Consider the following 23,983-nt stretch of genomic DNA (forward strand, 5'->3'; position numbering starts at 1 on the left):
TTTGCCCCTCTAATTTAAAACTATGTCCTCTTGTAGCAGTTTTTCATCTTTTAAATATTCTCTCCTCTTTTACCTTGTTGATTCCCTTTATGTATTTAAAAGTTTCCATCATATCCCCTCTGTTTCATCTTTCTTCCAAGCTATACGTGTTATGGTCCTTTAACCCCTTAAGGACTCAGCCCTATTTCACCTTAAGGACTTGGCCATTTTTTGCAAATCTGACCAGTGTCACTTTAAGTGCTGATAACTTTAAAACACTTTTACTTACCCAGGCCGTTCTGAGACAGTTTTTTTGTCACATATTGTACTTCATTACACTGGTAAAATTGGGTCAAAAAAGTAAATTTTTTTGCATAAAAAAATACCAAATTTACCAAAAAAAAATAAAAAATTAGCAAATTTCCAAGTTTCAATTTCTCTACTTCTATAATACATAGTAATACCTCCAAAAATAGTTATTACTTTACATTCCCCATATGTCTACTTCATGTTTGGATCATTTTGGGAATGATATTTTATTTTTTGGGGATGTTACAAGGCTTAGAAGTTTAGAAGCAAATTTTCAAAAAAACCATTTTTAGAGACCAGTTCAGGTGTGAAGTCACTTTGCGAGGCTTACATAATAGAAACCACCCAAAAATGACCCCATTCTAGAAACTACACAGCTCAAGGTATTCAAAACAGATTTTACAAACTTTGTTAACCGTTTCCACAAGAATTAATGGAAAATAGAGATACAATTTCAAAATTTTACTTTTTTGGCAGATTTTCCATTTTAATATTTTTTTTCCAGTTACAAAGCAAGAGTTAACAGCCAAACCAAACTCAATATTTATGGCCCTGATTCTGTTGTTTACAGAAACACCCCATATGTGGTCGTAAATCGCTGTACGGGCACACGGCAGGGCGCAGAAGGAAAGGAATGCCATACGGTTTTTGGAAGGCAGGTTTTGCTGGAATGGTTTTTTTGACACCATGTCCCATTTGAAGCCCCCCTGATGCAACCCTAGAGTAGAAACTCCATAAAAGTGACCCCATCTAAGAAACTACACCCCTCAAGGTTGTCAAAACAGATTTTACAAACGTCGTTAACCATTTAGGTGTTCCACAAGAGTTATTGGCAAATGGAGATGAAATTTCAGAATTTCAATTTTTTGGAAATTTTTTTATTTTAATCCATTTTTCCCAGTAAGCATTCTGCTAGCATTTCCTGCTGCTCTATGACATTGTCTGCCTACCTTTAAGTCTTCTGAAATAATGACCCCTAAATCCCTTTCCTCAGATACTGAGGTTAGGACTGTATCACTGATTTTAGATTCTGCTCTTGGGTTTTTACGCCCCAGGTGCATTATCTTGCACTTATCAACATTAAATTTTAGTTGTCAAATTTTTGACCATTCCTCTTGTTTTCCTAAATCCTTTTCCATTTGGTGTATCCCTCCAGAAACATCAACCCTGTTACAAATCTTTGTGTCATCAGCAAAAAGACACACCTTACCATGGAGGCCTTCTGCAATTTCGCTGATAAAGATATTAAACAATATGGGTCCCAGAACAGATCCCTGAGGTACCCCACTGGTAACAAGACCATGGTCTGAATATACTCGATTGACTACAACCCTCTGTTGTCTGTCCCTCAGCCACTGCCTAATCCATTCAACAATATGGGAGTCCAAACCCAAAGACTCTAATTTATTGATTAGCCTTCTATGTGGGACAGTATCAAAAGCCTTACTAAAGTCTAGATAAGCGATGTCTACTGAACCTCCGCCATCTATTATTTTAGTCACCCAATCAGAAAAATCAATAAGATTAGTTTGACATGATCTCCCTGAAGTAAACCCATGCTGTTTATTATCTTTCCATTCATGGGATTTTAGATGTTCCACAATCCTCTCCTTAAGTATGGTTTCCATTAATTTCCTCACTATTGTTGTCAGGCTTACTGGCCTATAGTTGCCAATTTGCTAATTTCCAATCTTTTGGGACGACTCCTGTTACCAGTGATTGGTTAAATAAATCTGTTAATGGTTTTGCTAGTTCACCGCTAAGCTCTTTTAATGGCTTTGGGTGTATCCTATCAGGCCCCTGTGACTTATTTGTATTAATTTTAGACAGCTGACTTAGAACCTCTTCCTGTGTAAAGACACATGCATCAAAAGATTAGTTAGTCTTCCTTCCTAACTGAGGTCCTTTTCCTTCATTTTCCTTTGTAAAAACTGAACAGAAGTATTCATTTAGGCAGTCAGCTAGTTCTTTATCTTCTTCCATATACCTTCCTTCTTTTGTTTTTAATTTGTTAATTCCTTGTTTTAGTTTCCTTTAGTGTGGAGATGGCAGCAACCTCAGTATGATACCACAGAGTGGCAAGGTGACATAGTGTGGCGATGGCAGCATCAGGAGGCCACAGAGTGGCAAGGTGACAGTGTGGAGATGGCAGCAGCAGGATACTACAGAGTGGCAAGGTGACATAGTGTGGACATGGCACCATCAGTAGGCCACAAAGTGGCACGGTGACATAGTGTGGAGATGGCAGCATCAGGAGGCGACAGAGTGACATGGTGACATAGTGTGGACATGGCAGCAACAGCAGCAGCATGATACCGCAGAGTGTCACAGTGACATAGTGTGTAGATGGATGATCTAATCTGATGCATCAGGCATTGGTAGGTGGAAATCCTGACTGATCCGCGCCTGATTCATCTTGACAAAAGTAAGTCTCTACACATTTTGGTTGGACAGGCGAGTTCTTCTTGGGGTAACTACTGTATAGCCCCCGCTTATCACGGTCGGCGTGGCTATCACATACGTGACACAGAGGGAGGGAACGAGGAAGGCCCTGCCCAAGTGAGAGGGAAGATGGTGAACCCTGACTCACCTGGCGGCTGGCACCTGGCTGCCCTGACGTCCCTAGACGGGTTCCTCACCCGTACGCCGATCACGTGCCTAAAGCCCTGGCTTTCCCTGAGCTGAGCCCTAGGTAGTGAACAGGGCGATGGGAACACTAGTCCGCACCACTAACTCTAAGGGAAAACACCAAGGGGAGGACAGACAACACAGACTCAACATATATTCCCAGGTGGGCGACAACAGGAGACAACAATAAGCCCAACAGGGATCCGGAGGGTAGCACTCAGGAACGACAACCAGGATTAACCACTCCAGTGGGTCAGTATAGATGTCCAGGCAGGAAGCTCTATAACTGGCAACTAGAGAAGTGTGAGGGGAGAATATAAGGAGGTAGGGAGTGGCAGACAAGAAACAGCTGAGGAGGAGAAGCTACGGATCCCTGAGAGAGACAAAAAGGATAGCAAGGCAAACACAGAAAACAATCACAAAGAAACAACGTGATCTTTCGATATAGAGCGCGCAGCCACCCGCTGCGACTTCCTGACCCCGGGTATAACGGAGTCAGACGTGGCTCTTGATACACTCGTGACAGTACCCCCCCTTTCACGAGGGGCCTCCGGACACTCAGGACCAGGTCTCTCCGGATGAGAGGCATGGAAAGTCTGAATTAACCTGTTGGCGTTTACCTCTGACGCTGGAACCCACATTCTTTCCTCGGGACCGTAACCCCTCCAATGCACCAGATACTGAAGAGAGCGGCGGACCCGACGAGAATCAACAATTCTGGCTATTTGAAACTCCAGATTACCAGCCACAATGACAGGAGGAGGTGGCAGCGGCGATGGTTCTAGAGGTGGAACATACTTCTTGAGTAACGATTTATGGAAGACGTTATGGATCTTAAAAGTCTGAGGTAGCTCCAGGCGAAAAGCCACAGGGTTAATGACGGCTACTATTTTATAGGGACCAATGAACCTAGGACCCAGTTTCCAAGAAGGAACCTTCAACTTAATATTCCTAGTAGACAACCACACATAGTCATTCACTCCTAGGTCCGGACCTGGCGACCGTTTCTTATCGGCCATGCATTTATATTTACCACTCATCTTTTTCAAGTTAACTTGCACCTTCTGCCATACCGATGAAAGAGATGAAGAAAACCTTTCCTCTTCGGGAACCCCAGAAAACCCCCCTCTTTGAAAGTACAAAATTGGGGATGAAAACCGTATGCACCAAGGAATGGTGACTTGCCAGTGGACTCCTGATAATGATTATTTATGGCAAACTCAGCTAACGGTAAATATGATGACCACAACTCTTGGTTTTCAGACACAAAACACCTTAAATATGTTTCTAGGTTTTGGTTGGTACGCTCAGTCTGTCCATTCGACTGAGGATGGAAAGCTGAGGAAAAGGACAAGTGAACCCCCAAACGGGAACAAAAAGCTTTCCAAAACTTAGAAATAAACTGGGTTCCCCGATCCGAAACCACATCGGAAGGGACCCCGTGAAGCTTCACGATTTCACTGATAAACACCTGAGCGAGAGTTTTAGCATTAGGAAGTGCGGGTAGCGCAATAAAGTGTACCATTTTGCTAAACCTGTCTACTACTACCAAGATAACAGTTTTACCCGCCGACAACGGTAAGTCAGTGATGAAATCCATTGACAGATGTGTCCATGGCCTATTGGGGATGAAAAGTGGCAATAAAGACCCTGCTGGACGTGTATGAGAGACTTTCGCGCGTGCACAAGTAGAACAAGTAGACACGAAATCCATTACATCCTGACGCAACCTTGGCCACCAAAAACGACGAGATAAAAGCTCCAAGGTTGCTTTACTACCCGGGTGTCCAGCAAGTGCCGAATTATGATGTTCTTTTAATAATTCAAGACGCAGGTTTAACGGTACAAACAATTTCTCTGAGGGGCAAGAGGCCGGGGCGTCCCCCTGAGCCTCTAACACCTTTCCCTCTAGAACAGAGTGTACAGCAGAGACAACCACTCCTCTTTGTAAAATAGGTACCGGATCACAAACATTACCCCCTCCAGGGAAACTACGAGATAATGCGTCTGCCTTGGTATTTTTTGCCCCAGGACGATAGGTGATTACAAAGTTAATCGCCAACAGTTCCCTATTTCCAATATCATAATTCTTCTCCGCAGAAGATAATTTTTTGGAAAAGAAAGCGCAAGGACGCCATTTGCCAGGAGACGGACCCTGAGACAATACAGCTCCCACTCCCACCTCTGACGCATCTACCTCGACAATAAAAGGCTGGGAGACATCAGGTTGAATTAGAACAGGTGCCGAGGTAAACCTCTCCTTTAGAGAGGAAAATGCATCTTTAGCGGCGTCAGACCATTTGGAAAAATCCGTCCCCTTCCTAGTCATGTCGGTAAGGGGTTTAACGATCACTGAATAATTTTTAATGAACTTTCTATAGAAATTAGCGAAACCCAAAAACCGTTGTAGGGCTTTAAGGTTCTCAGGAAGATCCCAATCTAAAATTGCCTGGACCTTCCCAGGATCCATGCGGAAACCTGAAGCAGATAATAGATATTCCAGGAATTGTAATTCCTGAACAGCGAAGACACATTTTTCAATTTTCGCATATAATTTATTCGTCCGTAGGACCTGCAGTACTTGCCTGACATGCACCTCATGTGTTTTCAGATCAGTCGAATAAATTAAGATATCATCTAGGTATATGACTACAAACCTGCCGATGAGATGACTAAAAATATCATTAACGAAATGTTGGAAGACAGCAGGGGCATTGGTCAGACCGAAAGGCATAACTAGATTTTCATAATGCCCCTCAGGGGTGTTAAAAGCTGTCTTCCACTCATCCCCTTCCCTGATACGAATCAGATTGTAGGCCCCCCTAAGATCAAGTTTGGAGAACCACTTAGCACCCGCAATCTGATTAAAAAGGTCAGGAATGAGAGGAAGAGGGTATGGGTCACGGATGGTTATCTGGTTTAACTCACGGAAATCTAAGCAAGGACGCAGGCCCCCATCTTTCTTTTTAACAAAGAAAAACCCTGCAGCCACGGGTGAAGAAGAGGGTCTGATGTGTCCCTTAGCCAGACTCTCGGAGATATAATCTTTCATGGCTTGTCTCTCGGGACCTGAAAGATTATACAACCTGGACTTGGGTAATTTTGCCCCGGGAATCAGGTTAACCGGGCAATCATAAGGACGATGAGGTGGTAGTTTCTGACAACCCTTTTCAGAAAAAACGTCCTCAAAGTCCGAAATAAATGTAGGTAGGGAAGCTATGGAGGCGATTAAGCAATTGTTATTTAAGCAATTCTCTCTGCAATGCTCACTCCACTCCAATATCTCCCTGGCCTGCCAATCCACCACTGGATTGTGCGCTACCAACCAGGGAAGACCCAATACCACCGGAGAGGGAAGGCCCTCCAGAACGTAACATGAAAGACACTCATTATGGTGGTCCCCTACCCGAAGGCTTAAATTACGAACAATGTGGGTGAGGTTTCTCTGAGACAGAGGAGCAGAATCTATAGCGAATACGGGAATAGGTCTCTGCAGCGTACAGAGAGACAAACCCATAGTGCGGGCAAAATGGGCATCAATCAAGTTTACCCCTGCTCCACTGTCTAGAAAAACAGAAATAGACTCCGTCTTAACACCAAAAACAATGACCGCTGGTAACACAAATTGAGATGTTCGTATGGAGGAAACGTATACCCCCCGGCTGACATCCTCCGCACAGCCCGGGGTTAGTAGTTTTCCGACGGTCTTTTGTTTTTGAGAAAGGAGGGACAGACATTAATGAAATGACCCCTCCCCCCACAGAAAAAACAAGCCCCCTTCCTACGGCGAACCTCGGGAGGACGGACCTGACGAGAAGTTCCGCCTAGCTGCATAGGCTCATCTAAGTCAGTACAGGCTGACTGTTGCTTGGGAGAGGTAACCAATTGCTCCGGAATTTTCGATCTCTCCCTAAGACGTCTATCTATTCTGATAGAGAGGGACATAACAGCATCAAGGGAAAGGGGGGTCTCATACAGCGCCAGTGCATCCTTAACCCTTTCAGATAACCCAGAGCAGAACTGACTCCTGAGAGCCGGGTCGTTCCACTGAGTATCCGTAGCCCACCTACGGAACTCTGAGCAATATTCCTCTGCTGACCGATCTCCCTGTAGGAGTCTCCGTAACTTCGACTCAGCCAGGGCGACTCGGTCAGGGTCATCATATATGAGACCCAAAGCCCCAAAAAATCCCTCCACTGACCGAAGAGCCTGAGAACCAGGGGGTAACGAGAACGCCCAGGATTGCGGATCCCCCTGAAGCAGGGAAATGACAATCCCTACCCGCTGTTCTTCATGACCTGAGGAGTAAGGGCGCAACTTAAAATATAATTTGCAGGCCTCACGGAACGTCGCAAATTTGTCCCTTCCCCCAGAAAATCTGTCGGGAAGAGCAACCTTGGGTTCAGTGACAACCTGGTTACCCATAGCAACCGCTGGGGGTGCGGTCTGCTGCATTTGCTGCTGTTGTTGGAGAACAGACGCCTTCAATCCTGCCACCTCCAAAGACAGGCTTTGAAGCTGTTCTGCCAAGGCATCAATAGGATCCATATTGGATTCTAAGTAGAGAGAGAAAAAAAAAAACAACAAACAAAAAATTAAATACATTTTATTTATTTTTTTTTCTCAAAAAGTAAGGGCCAGTTATAATATCACAGTCGGCGTGGCTATCACATACGTGACACAGAGGGAGGGAACGAGGAAGGCCCTGCCCAAGTGAGAGGGAAGATGGTGACCCCTGACTCACCTGGCGGCTGGCACCTGGCTGCCCTGACGTCCCTAGACGGGTTCCTCACCCGTACGCCGATCACGTGCCTAAAGCCCTGGCTTTCCCTGAGCTGAGCCCTAGGTAGTGAACAGGGCGATGGGAACACTAGTCCGCACCACTAACTCTAAGGGAAACACCAAGGGGAGGACAGACAACACAGACTCAACATATATTCCCAGGTGGGCGACAACAGGAGACAACAATAAGCCCAACAGGGATCCGGAGGGTAGCACTCAGGAACGACAACCAGGATTAACCACTCCAGTGGGTCAGTATAGATGTCCAGGCAGGAAGCTCTATAACTGGCAACTAGAGAAGTGTGAGGGGAGAATATAAGGAGGTAGGGAGTGGCAGTCAAGAAACAGCTGAGGAGGAGAAGCTACGGATCCCTGAGAGAGACAAAAAGGATAGCAAGGCAAACACAGAAAACAATCACAAAGAGACAACGTGATCTTTAGATATAGAGCGCGCAGCCACCCGCTGCGACTTCCTGACCCCGGGTATAACGGAGTCAGACGTGGCTCTTGATACCCTCGTGACACCGCTGCACTAAACACCCGCTCTGATGCCATACTACTGGCTGGGCAGGACAGCTTTTCCAGGGCAAACTCGGCCATTTGCAGCCACAAATCCAGTTTGGCTGCCCACTAGTCCAGCGGATCTTCTATGACGGCTCGCAGGGTCCTGTCAAAGTATCCCACCACCTGCTGGTTCAGGTCCTGCTCCAGGTCTACCTGCTGCTGCCGGTGAGTAGTTTCTTCACTATTCGGGTGAAGAAAGCTGCTCATCAGTGACTCTAGAGTTGAGGGCTCTGGTCACACATAATTTGCACTGGGGAAAGTCTTCAGATATACCCTTGACTCATCTGTTAGGAACATAATGACTTTTTCATGGATTGAAAACCAGAGTGTGGCAAGGTCTTCATGACTGACTCAGAGAGGGATCTAGATAGTAACTGAGGCTGATCAACCTTTAGGCTATGAGACTGAACCTCTTTGGGTTTTGGCTAAGTTCAGTGCCCTAGAAACACTTGATCTGTAGTGGGGGAAAGTCTCCAGTTACATTCTTGCCTCATCTGAATAAGTTGGGAAACATTACCTTTTTTGGTAGATTGACACCCAAAATTTTGCAAGATCTTCATGATGGTAGCAGATACGCCTTTACATAGTAATAGAGGCTGGTGAACCTTTAAGCTGTGAGGCTTTTCACATCTTGGTACGGTTGAGTGCCCTAGATGCCCAATATGTGCACCGGAAGAAGTCTCAGGAACAATCTTGGGTCATCTGAATGAGTTGGGAAACATAATCTCTTCTGCCTGACCAGTATGATGGCTGTACTGTGGCCTGGTCTAGCTTGATTTTCATCAATACCCTAGATATCAAGGAAACAAGAGGGAACATGTAGGGCAGCCTGAACATCCAAGGAATGGACAGGTTATCCACTGCCAAGGGATTGTCCTTCTGATAAAGGGAAAGGAATGTTTCCATCTTGGCAGTGGCACTGAACCTGATTGTCCTAAGATACATTCCTGGTATTTCCCATATCTTGTGGATCTGCTTGAAGATCTCTGGATTAAGAGACCATTCTCCTCCTGGAACTTCTATACCTTCACTCTTTTGGTTCTCAACAATGCTGAAGGAGCCTCAAATAAGTACAACAGCCAGATGGGCCAGGTTCAGTTCTGTCCATGCTATGATCCTTCCCTCCCCCTTAAAGGCTGTGAACACCTTTGGAGGAATTATTTTTGCATTGATTGCATTTTACTCAATTTGGGCTAAACAAATTTCAATTGGTCATTATTACAAATTCTAAGCAGTTTTGTGATAAATGGTTAAGGGTTAACAAAATTATTTTCACTTTGAGTCTTATCAGCTGGTTAGGTATATCCCTTATCTTTGAACTACTAACAGCCCATAAACAGTATTTAAGCCTTAGTATTATAAGTTAGATAAGAATTGAGCTATAATGAGTATTTCTGAGGTCAGGAATCAGAGATGAGGAGCCATCAGTTGAGCTTCCTGATGGGAAACAGTATAAACACAGAGCCTAATAAAATGATTGCTCAATGATTTTTAGCTTTTAGAAAGGGGTTTTGATCTGTGGCCACCCAGCTATAATATTGTCCAGTCTTACACAGACTGATTCCCCCTGATTCTGTGGGGCAAGCCAGACAGCATCTTCTATAGCATTCAACTATTTTAGGTTTGAGACCTCTCAAGGAAGTCTAAGTGCCCACTGACTGTATGCCCCTCCAGGTACAATTCTCAACCTAGTTGAGAGTCATTATTAGTCAGTAGAGATGGACTTGCGGTTCGCCCGGCGGTCGTTTCACAGCGAACTTTGTGCGTTCGCAATTCGCCGAACATGCAAACATATAGCGATGTCCACCGGCGCCATATTCTTTTGCATTGCGCCGAACTTTGACCCATGGCACATCCATCAGGTGGGACAGGACAGCCAATTGAGATGTTTCAGCACATGGACACACCTCCACCCTATCAAAGAACCCGATCTGGCAGCCATTTTACATTCTGTGTTTTGCCAGTGTAGGAAGAGGTTGCTTTGTGGAGCAGGGACAGGCTTTTAGGGACACCAAACGCTAGCTAATAGGGCCACAGCAGTTCTGCTGCGATACCGCAGCTATATAGAGGGATAAGCGCTATTGGAACAACTAATTGCAACGGGTGTGATATATCTGTTGCCCCAAAAAAAATTTATTGAGGGGTGTGATATACCTATAATATACTTTCTAACATAGAAAGTATATAGTGCATTTGTATTGTGCAGTAGTTGTGTGCGGTTCTGCTGCGATACCGCAGCTATACAGTATAGAGGGACAAGCGCTATTTGAACAACTATTTGCAACTACTGTGATATGCCTGTTGCCCCCCAAAAAACTGATTGAGGGGTGTGATATACCTGTTGCCCCAAATAAACAGGGTGGTGTGAAATAACTGTTGTGGCAAAAAAAGTAATTGAGGTGTGTGATATACCTGCTTCCACAAAATAATGATTAAGGGGTTCGATATACCTGATTCAACCAAATATTGATTGAGGGGTGCGATATATCTTCTTCCACAAAATACTGATTAAGGGGTTTGATATACCTGCTTCCACAAAATACTGATTAAGGTGTTCGAAATACCTGTTTGCACCAAATATTGATTGAGGGGTTTGATATACATGCTTCCATAAAATACCGATTGAGGGCTGCGATATACCTGCTTCCACAAAATACCGATTAACGGGTTTGATATACCTGCTTTCACAAAATACTGATTGAGGACTGCAATATACCTGCTTCCACAAAATACTGATTAAGGGGTTTGATATACCTGCTTCCAGCAAATATTTATTGAGGGCTGCAATATACCTGCTTCCACAAAATACTGATTAAGGGGTTTAATATACCTGCTTCCACAAAATACTGATTGAGGGGTTTGATTTACCTTTTCCCACCAAATATTGATTGAGGCCTGCGATAAACATGCTTCTACAAAATACTGATTAAGGGGTTCGATATACCTGTTTCCACCAAATATTGATTGAGGCCTCCGATATATCTAACATAGTAACATAGTAACATAGTACATAAGGCCGAAAAAAGACATTTGTCCATCCAGTTCGGCCTGTCATCCTGCAAGTTGATCCAGAGGAAGGCAAAAAAAAAACTGTGAGGTAGAAGCCAATTTTCCTCACTTTAGGGGAATAAAAAATTCCTTCCCGACTCCAATCAGGCAATCAGAATATCTCCCTGGATCAACGACCCCTCTCTAGTAGCTATAGCCTGTAATATTATTACACTCCAGAAATACATCCGGGCCTCTCTTGAATTCCTTTATTGTACTCACCATCACCACCTCCTCAGGCAGAGAGTTCCATAGTCTCACTGCTCTTACCGTAAAGAATCCTTTTCTATGTTTGTGTACAAACCTTCTTTCCTCCAAACGCAGAGGATGTCCTCTCGTCACAGTCACAGTCCTGGGGATAAATAGATGATGGGATAGATCTCTGTACTGACCCCTGATATATTTATACATAGTAATTAGATCTCCCCTCAGTCATCTTTTTTCTAACGTGAATAACCCTAATTTTGATAATCTTTCAGGGTACTATAATTGCCCCATTCCAGTTATTACTTTAGTTGCCCTCCTCTGGACCCTCTCCAGCTCTGCTATGTCTGCCTTGTTCACTGGAGCCCAGAACTGTACACAGTACTCCATGTGTGGTCTGACTAATGATTTGTAAAGTAGTAGGAATATGTTCTCATCACGGGCATCTATGCCCCTTTTGATGCAACCCATTATCTTATTGGCCTTGGCAGCAGCTGCCTGACACTGTTTTTTGCAGCTTAGTTTGCGGTTTATTAAAATTCCTAAATCCTTTTCCATGTCAGTGTTACCGAGTGTTTTACCATTTAGTATGTACGGGTGACTTGCATTATTCCTTCCCATGTGCATAACTTTACATTTGTCAGTGTTAAACCTCATCTGCCACTTATCTGCCCAAGCCTCCAATCTATCCAGATCGCTCTGTAGTAGTATACTGTTCTCTTCAGTGTTAATTACTTTACACAGTTTAGTGTCATCTGCGAAAATTGATATTTTACTATGCAAGCCTTCTACAAGATCATTAATAAATATATTGAAGAGAATAGGGCCCAATACTGACCCCTGAGGTACTCCACTAGTGACAGTGACCCAATCTGAGTATGTACCGTTAATAATCACCCTCTGTTTTCTATCATTGAGCAAGTTACTTGCCCACATACAGACGTTTTCTCCCAGTCCGAGCATTCTCATTTTATATACTAACCTTTTATGTGGTACAGTGTCAAATGCTTTGGAGAAGTCCAGATATACGACATTCATTGATTCGCCGCTGTCAATTCTAGAACTTACCTCCTCATAGAAACGGATTAAATTAGTTTGACATGACCGATCCCTCACAAAGCCATGCTGATATGGCGTTATTTGCTTATTTCCGTTAAGATGCTCTAACATAGCATCTCTCAGAAAACCTTCAAACAGTTTACCCACAACAGATGTTAAACTTACCGGCCTATAGTTTCCAGGCTCTGTTTTTGGACCCTTTTTGAATATTGGCACCACATTTGCCATGTGCCAATCCTGTCGGACATTCCCTGTCAGTATAGAATCTGCAAATATCAGAAATAAGGGTCTAGCTATGACATTACTTAATTCCCTTAGGATACGGGGGTGTATGCCATCCGGTCCTGTCGATTTGTCTATTTTAATCTTTTTAAGTCGCTATTGTACTTCTTCCTGGGTCAGACAGGACACTTTTAATGGGGAATTTATTTCAACATTCAGCATTTCATCTGACAGTTTATTTTCCTCAGTGAATACATTGGAGAAAAAAATATTTAACAGCTTTGCTTTCTCCTCGTCGCTCTCTGCGACTCCCCCCTCATTACTCTTTAAAGGGCCGACACCTTCAGATTTATACTTTTTAACATTTATATAATTGAAGAACATTTTAGGGTTAGTTTTACTCTCTGCTTCCACTAAATATTGATTAAGGGGTTTAATATACCTGTTTCCATCAAATATTTATTGAGGCCTGCGATACACCTGCTTCCACAAAATACTGATTAAAGGGTTTGATATAGGGCTGCTATATACCTGCTAACTGTGCCGGCGCCGCTGCCCCTATCAGCAGGCACGGGCGCCGGGCTCCCTCTTTTCCCTCCTGCCTCCCAGCTGACAAACCGGGCAGCAACTAACTTAACTCTGCTACATGTGATCCATACCAGTATTTCCTTGCTGCTGGAGACTTGCACTGGTGCTGAAGCTTGCGTGGGTGTGTCTCTCCTTCCTATGTGTCAACACATACACGCCCTCTGTCTCAGCAGCCAATGGCCGGATTGCGGCAGGTATTTAATGGTACTTCCTACTACAGGAAGTTGCCTCAGCAACCTCAGTGTCTAGCCTGTCTAGTTCCTGTGCAAAGGTATTTATCTTGTCTGCCTTCCTGTGTACCAAATCCTGCTATTGTACTCCTGGACTTTGCTTTCTGCCACCTGCCTCTGACCTCGGACTTCGTTTATGACTTTGCCTGTTTGCCAACTGCCCCTGACATCGGATCTTGTTTGCCGATTTCGCTTGATTGCCACCTGTCCTGACCCGTACCTCCAGGCCTCGTAAGTCCCCTCGGTGCTTGCACCGAGAACTCTGACCCACTGGTCAGCTGCCACTGACTTGGGGACTACTCTGCAGTTGTACCTTGCAGCTACCCTACGTCCTGAGCCTCTCCACCATCAGGGGTTCTATTGAATACCAGGTAGCTGCTTAGTTACGCCCCTCCAGAGTATACCCAGTCAGTGGCGAAGTGGATCCACACCTGCTTGCATAACAGTTTGCTCAGGCCATGGACCCCGCTGATCCGAACCCTCCCAGTAACTTCGAGTTACACCAGGAGTTGGCCCAGCAGCGTGAGCGTCAGGTTCAAATATTGTCCTACTTACGCAATGTGAATATGCGTCTAAATGACCTGACATCTGCTAAACCAGAGTCATCAAGCTTATCTGCCCAGGTTAATTCGGCTCCTGCTCCGTCCTCTTCCTACGTACCCGGATCTGGACCTCGTCTCTCTGCTCCTCCAAGTTTCAACGGTGACCCTAAGCAGTGCCAGGGGTCCATAAATCAATGCACCCTTCATTTTGAACTTTTGCCTCATCAATTTGCCTCGGACCTAGCCAAAGTGGCTTTTCTTATGTCACACCTTACTGGGGAGGCACTGGCCTAGATCAATCCCCTCTGGGAAAGGAACGACCCAGTCATAATGAATCTACAGGCCTTCCTAGAGGCCTTCCGTAAGGTGTTCGACGAGCCCGGACGCACCTCCTCTGCCACATTCTCCCTACTGCGGTTGGGTTAAGGGAACCAATCCGTGGGCCTGTATGCAGTCCAGTTCCGTACGCTAGCCTCTGAACTCGGCTGGAATAATAATGTGGCCACCTTTTGGGAGGGCCTCTGTGGGAGAATTAAGATGAATTGGCCGGACGGGATGTTCCTTCCACCCTGGATGACCTCATCTCCCTGGCTACTCGAATTGATTTACGGTTCCAAGAGCGTGCCAGAGAAGTGGCACGTGAGAGAAAGACTTGTCATCTGGCATCTTCCCTTCTGCAACCCTCTAACCCTCTGCCTTCCTTGTTGTCTGCAGTTCCTGAACCCATGCAGGTCGACCGAGTTAGGCTGTCTGAACAGGAACGTGATCACCACCGTGCCAAAGGACTTTGTTTCTATTGTGGTGGTTCTGATCATGTGCTCCGTGCTTGTCCCCTGAAGCTGGGAAACTCCCGAGCCTAGGGTCCGTTGGAGAGGCGGCTCTAGGTGAAGATAATTCCTCTCCACCCCTGACTCTGCCGGCAACCTTGTCGTTTGGAGATAATCGGTTCACGAAGACTGCTCTTCTGGATTCTGGCCATAGTGGATCAATATCATATTCCAGACCGACGCCTGCAGAGACCATTGATGGTGTCATCCGTCGATGGAAGGGCTCTATCTGAGTCCGTACAATTTTGTACTGAACCTGTAAGACAGGTGGGAGCTCTTAATACAGAAGAGATTTCGTTCCTGGTTCTTCGAAGTCTTTCTCATCCTCTCCTTTTGGGGCTTCCATGGCTCCGTACCCATGAACCTGTTCTTGATTGGAAGTCTGGAGAGGTGCTTCGTTGGGGACAGTACTGCCTTGGAAAGTGTCTTTCTCCTGTTCGGCCTGCTCGGTTACCCCGGGTACCACCAAATCTTGAAAAACTGCCTGCAGCATACCATGCCTATGTCGACGTCTTTTATAAGAAGGAGGCTGAGACGTTACCTCCACACAAGCCCTATGATTGTCCAATTAATCTGATTCCTGGTCCTTCACCTCCCCGTGGTCGCATTTATCCTCTGTCGCCAGCCGAGACACCAGTGATGTCTGAGTACATCAAAGAAAATCTTGACAGAGGATTTATCCGGAAATCATCTTCTCCGGCTGGCGCTGGCTTCTTCTTTGTAAAGAAAAAAGATGATTCTCTCAAGAAATATCCCCTTCCCCTTATTACAGAGTTGTTTGACCGCCTCAGAAGAGCTAAGATCTTCTCCATATTAGATCTGCGTGGGGCCTACAACTTGATCTGAATTCGTCAAGGGGACGAGTGGAAGACCACCTTTAACACCCGTGACGGTCACTATGAATATCTAGTGATGCCCTTTGGACTAAGCAATGCTTCTGCAGTTGGGTCTGCACAAATGCATCTGTTCAGATAATACAACCACATGCATCCGTTCAGATTTGAACTCACAATTTTCTACATTACAGCCCAGAATGTTAACCACTACACTATAGAGCTGCTGTCACGGATGAAGTAGGGGAGAACACCAAAACACAACAAGACGGAAGGGAAAAGACACTAGGCCTCACTGCTAGGGAAGGAAAAGGGTCACCACCTATGAAACCCTGCTCCTGGCTCTAACTCCTATCCGTATGAGCCAACCCAGATGGTAGGAGGGCTCATACTCCGGAACCTCAGGAGCCCTACTAACCCTCAGATGCCCTAGACTTATGACAGGGCAGAGACAACCCGCTCCTTCCCTGGTGAAGGAACCAGCGTCTCACTGAGGCCTAGTAAACAACAGAGGGGGGGGGGAGGAATACAAAACACAAGCGGAACACTTAACTTCTAAGGATGATGGATGATCAGGACTTCAACTAGAACCACACTCCAGCTCTTCCAACACCAAATTAAGCTATCCAGAGCAAGGAGTGATGGGTGGAGTCCAACTAAATAGGGGAAGGTAAAAGTCACATGATCCACACCTGAACAGGAGGTGTGGACATACAAGCAACACACAGACAAAGTGAAACCAAAAGATGCTGTCAGATCACTAATGAGCAGATAATCTTTCAGATCTTCTCAAACCTCTCACTGGCATGACAGCTGCATGGCCAATTAATTAAAAAAAAAAAAAATATATATATATATATATATATATATATATATATAAATAAATAAATAAAGTATGAGACTTCTGCTGAATAGGAATACTTACTACTAGTAAGTATTCCTATACAGCCGAAGTCTCTTTTTTTTTTTTTTTTTTTTTTTTTTTTTTGGCCATGCAGTTATATAGTGTAGTGGTTAAGATCCTTGGCTGTAATGTAGAAAGTTGTGAGTTCGAATCCTGCCAGAAACTTTTCAGAACTAGAGGCTAAATTAGATTTAAATACACTGGGGTGTCCCCAAGAACTGACTCCTTACATTGACATAGCTATATATGGAGTCAGAGCAGGGACTCCTAAGCCGAACTAGAGTCCCGACACCCTCCCCTCTTCAGAGCAGGGGGTGCCTGGTTTAAAGCTCGGGTTCTCCCATTAACTTCTATTGTGCTCGGGTGCTCTGTAGAGGGCTCATGCCCTATGCCATGAGCTCTGTAGAGCACCTGAGCATCGGAAAGTGTTCTACTTGAGCACACGAGCACTTTGGTGCTCGACCAACATTACTACCGTGCCCTATACCATGAGTTTTGTACATTCTACTATGCACTTTGCCATCTACTTTGCCTTACTCCATCTACTGTGCTGTATACCATCTACTGTGCCCTATATCATGAGTCTGGTACAATCTACTCTGCCTGATACCATATACTGTGCCCTATTCCATCTTCTGTGACCTCTATCATGTACTGTTTCTTATACCATATACTGTGCCCTATACCATGTACTGTGCACTCTACCATCTTATGTGCCCTATACCATATACTGTGCCCTTTACCAACTACTGTGCCCTATTCCATATACTGTGCCCTATAGCATCTACTGTCCCCATACCATCTTCTGTGACTTATACCATGTTTTCTGCCTCTATACCATATACTGTGCCCTATACCATCTATTGTGCCCTATACCATCTACAGTGTCCTATACCATGTACTGTGTCCTTATCCATCCACTGTGCCTTATACCAAGTACTGTGCCCTATATCATGTGCTGTGCCCTATGCAATGTGCTGTGCCCTATACCATGTATTGTGCCCTATACCATTTACTGTGCTTTATACCAAGTACTATGCCCTATACCATGTGCTGTGCCCTATACCATATATTGTGCTCTATACCATCTACTATGCCCTATACCATGCACTGTGCCCTATACCATATATTGTACCCTATACCATCTACTGTGCCACATACCAACTTCTGTGCCCTAAAACAACTACAGTGCCCTATGCCATGAGTTTTGTACATTCTACTGTGCGCTTTCCCATCTACTGTTCCCTATACAATCTACTTTGCCCTATACCATGTGTTGTGTCCTATACCATCTTCTGTGCCCTATACCATCTACTTTGCCCTATAGCATCTACTGTGTCCTATACCATCCACTGTGCCCTATGTCATCTACTGTGCCCTATATCATGAGTCTGGTACAATCTACTGTGCCCTTTATCATGTACTGTGCCCGATACCATATACTGTGCCCTATTCCATCTTGTGTGACCTCTATCATGTACTGTTTCTTCTACAATATACTGTGCCCTATACCATGTACTGTGCGCTCTACCATCTTCTGTGCCCTATACCATAGACTGTGCCCTTTACCAACTACTGTGCCCTATTCGATGTACTGTGCCCTATTCCATATACTGTGCCCTATAACATCTACTGTCCCCTATACCATCTTCTGTGACTTATACCAGGTTTTCTGCCTCTATACCATATACTGTGCCCTATACCATCTATTATGCCCTATACCATCTACAGTGCCCTATACAATGTACTATGTCCTTATCTATCCACTGGGCCCTATACCAAGTACTGTGCCCTATACCATGTGTTGTGCCCTATACCATGTGCTGTGCCCTATACCATGTATTGTGCCCTATACCATGTATTGTGCCCTATACCATATATTGTGCTCTATACCATTTACTGCGCCCTATACCATGCACTGTGCCCTATACCATATATTGTGCCCTATACCATCTACTGAGCCACATACCAGCTTATGTGCCCTAAAACAACTACAGTGCCCTATGCAGGGCCGGTGCAAGGATTTTTGCCAACACAAGCGAAGCAACATTTTGGTACCCCCCTCCCCACCACCACCACCATGACTCCCCCTAACACCAGCATCCCACCCGGACCCCACTCCAATCACCTGAATGCCTGCCTCGCAAAACCCTGCAGTCCGCCTACCGTACCCACCTCCTGTGCATATATGTTTTTTTAACTTATTTTTCTTTTATGTAAGAAACAAACTAAATTGTGGTTTTTGTTAAGTGTGTTTTATTAACAGTTTAAGAAAATAAGTTATATATGTATAAAACAAAGTTTTCAACAATGAGTAAAAGTGCAGGAAATAGTGCAAACATACTTGTCTTAAAACAGAGTAAACACTACACACAAACAGTGCTACACTAAAAGAGCCTGTTCAAGGCAAAACATTACCAGTTATTGGTCAAAAAGAAGTGCAATAAGGATCAGTGAGGTTTCAAACCAACACATTAATCCCATTTTTCCTTTCACATTATAAACATATTTTCAAACTATAACATAAGAACTTAAGTTTCCTGCGAGTTAACTGAGTGCAATTCAACTAAAGTGCTAGATAATACACACATTCAAAGTGACCTCTATAAAAAAAAATTACTTTTCTTGCTTTTGCGCTCACAAAATCATAAAGCAAAGTCTGAAATTCAATGTCCTGTGCAATACGGTTTTCAATAGAAATCATTGCCAGTCCCACCAATCTCTCTTGTGACATTGTTGAAAGTAGATAATATTTTATTAATTTGAGCTTTGAAAAGCTTCGTTCACCAGATGCGACAGATATTGGCGATGTCAATAATATCCGTAGTGCTATGGAGACTTTGGGAGCAAAGTCATTTTTAGTTGCATATGCTAAAATCTGTGTAGGGGTCATTGTCGGTTTCAAGATAGGAGCCAATATGGTGAGCTCTTGACACAGCTGTGCTCCATCCAGATCAGTATCTTCTGAGTTTTTATCAGTCAATACAGTTTGCAAATCTAAACAATTCTTCATATGGTACGTTTTTAAGTTTCTGGATATCGTAAAGAAACTGAAAGTGCCTGCTGTGATGCTTAATTTGCTCAAATATCTCATCAAGAGAATTAATGCAAACATCCAAAATGCTAAAAAAGCACTCAACTTAATTTTTTTTTTTGCAGGATCATCAATTGGATCATCTTGCACTTCATAAGAAAACATCCTCTTTTTTTTGCTGCACTAACGCGGGAAACACCGGCTCAATCTCCATTTCTATGGCTAGCTCTTTAGCCTCTTCCAGCAAATCTTCAAATCCTTGATCTGAACGATAATTCTTCAAAAAAGTTGTTGTAGATTCCAACATATCAATTACATCTGGAAGGTACAGTACATACTTTTACTTTAAAGCAGCTTGCTGACAAAGTTGTTTCTTTTTAGAATGTTGTACCACATTACAATAAAACACAAAAATTTGAAGTTGTTTAGTTCTTTTGCAAGGGATTCCGCATCAGATTGTGCCATTGCTGTCTGTGAGCTATCCCTTGAAATATCAGACAAGGCATCATAGATTTCTCCAACCTGGAACCTAAATGGTCGAACAGCATCTATTCTGGAAGACCAAAGGTTTCACTGTAAGTCTCCCAATGTGCTTCTTCAAGACATTCTAACAAAGTGTGGATCCTGACAAAAAACATATATATTCTGCACAACAGAAAAGAAGGTTGCTCCATCCCTGCATGACATGGCTGCATCATTCAGCACAAGATTTAAAGTGTGAGCGCTGCAGTGAACATAAAAGGCACGCAAGTTTAAATCAAGGATTCTCTTCTGAACACCATGGTGTTTGCCCTTCATGTTGGAACCATTATCATAGCCTTGTCCTCTTATATCACCAAGGGGAATCTTTTGTTTTTCGAATTCAGTCAAAATTCACTAGGTGAGACCTTCTCCAGTAGAGCTTTGGATTTGGAGAAAGCCAATAAATCTTTCTTTGATGAACACAAATCGGACAATTATAGTCATGTTGTTCAATACGTGAAATGTCTGAGGTGCAATCAAGTGTGATAGAATAATATTTTGCCGCTTTCAGTGCGTGCAGAATCTGTTTTGTAATTTCTTTGGCTATAAGGCCAATTAGCTCATTTTGAATGTCCTTTCCCAAATAATGATGGAAAAGTTCCTTATTTTTGATACAATTCAGATGTTCCTGCATAACCGTATCAAATGTGGCAAGCATTTCTACAAGTTGCAGAAAATGTCCATCATTTTCACTATGTAATGTATCTTTGCTACCTCTAAAAGCCAAGCACTGGCGACCAAGATACGTTACAATGGCTAAAAGCCTCTTGACAACATTTTGCCAGTGTTGTGTTTCTGCTGTCAGAAATCTCTGGGATACAGCATCTATTGTTTTTCCTGATCCAGATCTTCTAGAGAATTAACTCCAGTCTCTTACAGCAACAAGGTGAGAATTGGACCTTTCATGAATGTGAAGATTTTGAGACAAGTTCCTCCAATCACTATAGCCTCCGCTTGTCAAATGTGTTGTTATTTTAGTTGTAAATAGCTTACAACAAAAACAAAACACTGTGTCTAGCTTAACAGAATAAACCAGCCAGTTTCTGTAGGTTTCTTCTCCGTTTGGCAACCGTCTCTTATTATTTGCTTTAGTGCAATGTCTATTAGATGCATCTTTGGGAAAAACAAAATTAGCTTTTTGCTTTGCAAGACCTTTCCTGACGATAGCATCCCTTAGTGAGGTGGCGAGAACAGCGGGCCAATTAGCTGGATCAGACAAATCAAGAGTCTCCAAAGTAGAACACTGTTCCTCTTGCATCATTTCTACATCACTTGATCCTTCTGTATCAGTAGTCTTTTCAAGGTGAGGAGATGGTACATATGATGACGTAGAAGGTTGATCATCACCTACTTCTTCTTGTCTTTCCTCCGCGCTAGCATCATCCACATTAGCAGCCTCTTGAGCTATGACGGGCTGTTGGTCTGCTGTTAAAGATTCCTCATCCATAGCTACGTGAACTGGATCATCTTCCACATTTGAAACTGGTTCTGATGCAGGAGCATCTTCCTTTCTGGTTTTGTGAGAGGTCAGGTACTTCTTTAAATCTCCAGACATCTGCTTCCCAGCTTTTTCTTTTTCTGCTCGCCTTTTTCTTAAACTTGCTCCTGATAATTTATTTTCTTTAAATAGTTTCGGCATTTTGATCGTAGTTTTCCATCTATGTGAATAATAAAATATTTGTTGAATTTTTATAAACAGGCTCCTTACTAACACCCGCTGTGTAGCGTGTTGCAGAAAATTATATCTACTATAATAATCAAATACACCAATAAGGGGAAAGCGCTAAAGACGTTTTGACCATGTGAAACTACAGCTCCCAGTATGATATAAGCTGTGGTAAGGGTATGCTGGGAGTTGTAGTTTTACTAATCATAACTACAGAAGTGTGACTACAGCACTGCATAGTCAGGAAGAATACAAAATGATATCAGAAACTTACCAGTCACATCTTCTCTGTAGTCTTTATTTTAATTCTTCATCTGGTCCAGACCACCATGACTTCTTCCAGCATTACACTGTCCCCCCCTGAATATAATAATGCCACATACTGCACCTTCTGAATGCAATACCGGCACATACCATAGCCCTTAAAACCCTGCCACCCCAGATATTCCTTATGATAGACACCATACTCCTAAAATTCAAAACATAATGTGCCCCACAAATAAACTAATTATACAGCAAAAGAGGCCAGAAACAGCATGTTGTAGCACAAAACAGCCGTTGTCTTGTATTGCCCCTGTGTAGTTCGTAATGACCCCCCACTGTATGTAACCTTTGCATAATAAAGAAGAAAGAAAATATTTGTCAACATATGGTGAGTGCCACATCTTTATATTGTTTTGTATTGAATTAATTATACACTATGCTCCCATATTTGAATTATATACTGTTCTCCAATATGTTATATACTGTGCCCCTTATATTATATCCCGTGTCACCATATATTGTATACTGTGCATCTGTGACTGCCACATCAGACACCATTAGATGTACCTATGATAAAAATTATAGACCTATACATGCTTTGTAAGTAGGAAAACCTGCAAAATCAGCAGTGTATCAAATACTTGTTCTCCCCACTGTATAGGACAGTAGTATATTGCTACAGGTACATCTACGACAGTGGTATATAGTGATGAGCGCTAGGGGCAATATTCAAATTTTGCGATATTTCGCTAATATTTTGAAGAATATTGTTCATATATTCGAGAATTCAAGATTATATCCTTGATTGCAAAAATCGGCAATGTAATATTCCCGTAATGCGCGCGAAATACAGAGGTGGGTCACTTATGCTACATTTTTTAAACTGGTATAAGTTTCCTGAGACTGGAGAAAATGGTTGGCACGGCAGAACATTAGAATAGCTTTATATGTAGATAGAGTGCTCCAATATATTTGCACTTGCGAATTTTCTGCAATTAATGATGCGCATATTATTTCGCAATACGTGCAACTTGTTACATCACAGCACTATGTCTGTAGCATGTATGTATGGACAGCAGAACCTATCAGCTACACTATATCACTATCTAACCTACACTGACTATCTCCTCATAAAAAATAGTTGCTGGGGAGGTTCTTATATAGTAAGGGATAGGCAACTTTTCAATTGGTTGCTAGGGATGTTGCTAAGCTGTGACAAAGCCTTCTTTGTACTTTTAATGTTGATAAGTGCAAGATAATGCACCTGGGGCGTAAATATCCAAGAGCAGAATATAAAATCAGTGATACAGTCCCAACCTCAGTATCTGAGGAAAGGGATTTAGGGGTCATTATTTCAGAAGACTTAACCCCTTCTCGACCTTTGATGTACTGTCACGTCATGGGAACCACTGGGTTCCCGCAATTTGACGTAATAGTACGTCATAGTGATCGCGCGGGCACCGGAGCGGTGCTCGCGATCAGTGCAGGGGTCCTGCAGTCCGTGGTAGCCAGGCCCCTGCTGTATCCGCCCGGCTACCATTAATCCCTTCTATGCCGCGGTCCGCGCTGACCGCGACATAGAAGAGGTTTGTGTCGGGTGAGGGAAAGCATCGAGTCCCCGCGCTGCTGTGGCGGGGACCCGATGCGACACAAGGCAGCCCGATGCCGTGAAGAGGCTGCTTAATGCCTTGCACGGCATCGGGAACTGCCTTCTACGGGAGCCGAGGAGATCCAGCCTCAGGCTGGGTCTCCTAGGCAACCTGTTAGTGTATAACTCG

This window comes from Bufo bufo, chromosome 2, assembly GCF_905171765.1.
Source record: "Bufo bufo chromosome 2, aBufBuf1.1, whole genome shotgun sequence".
Taxonomy (NCBI): Eukaryota; Metazoa; Chordata; class Amphibia; order Anura; family Bufonidae; genus Bufo; species Bufo bufo.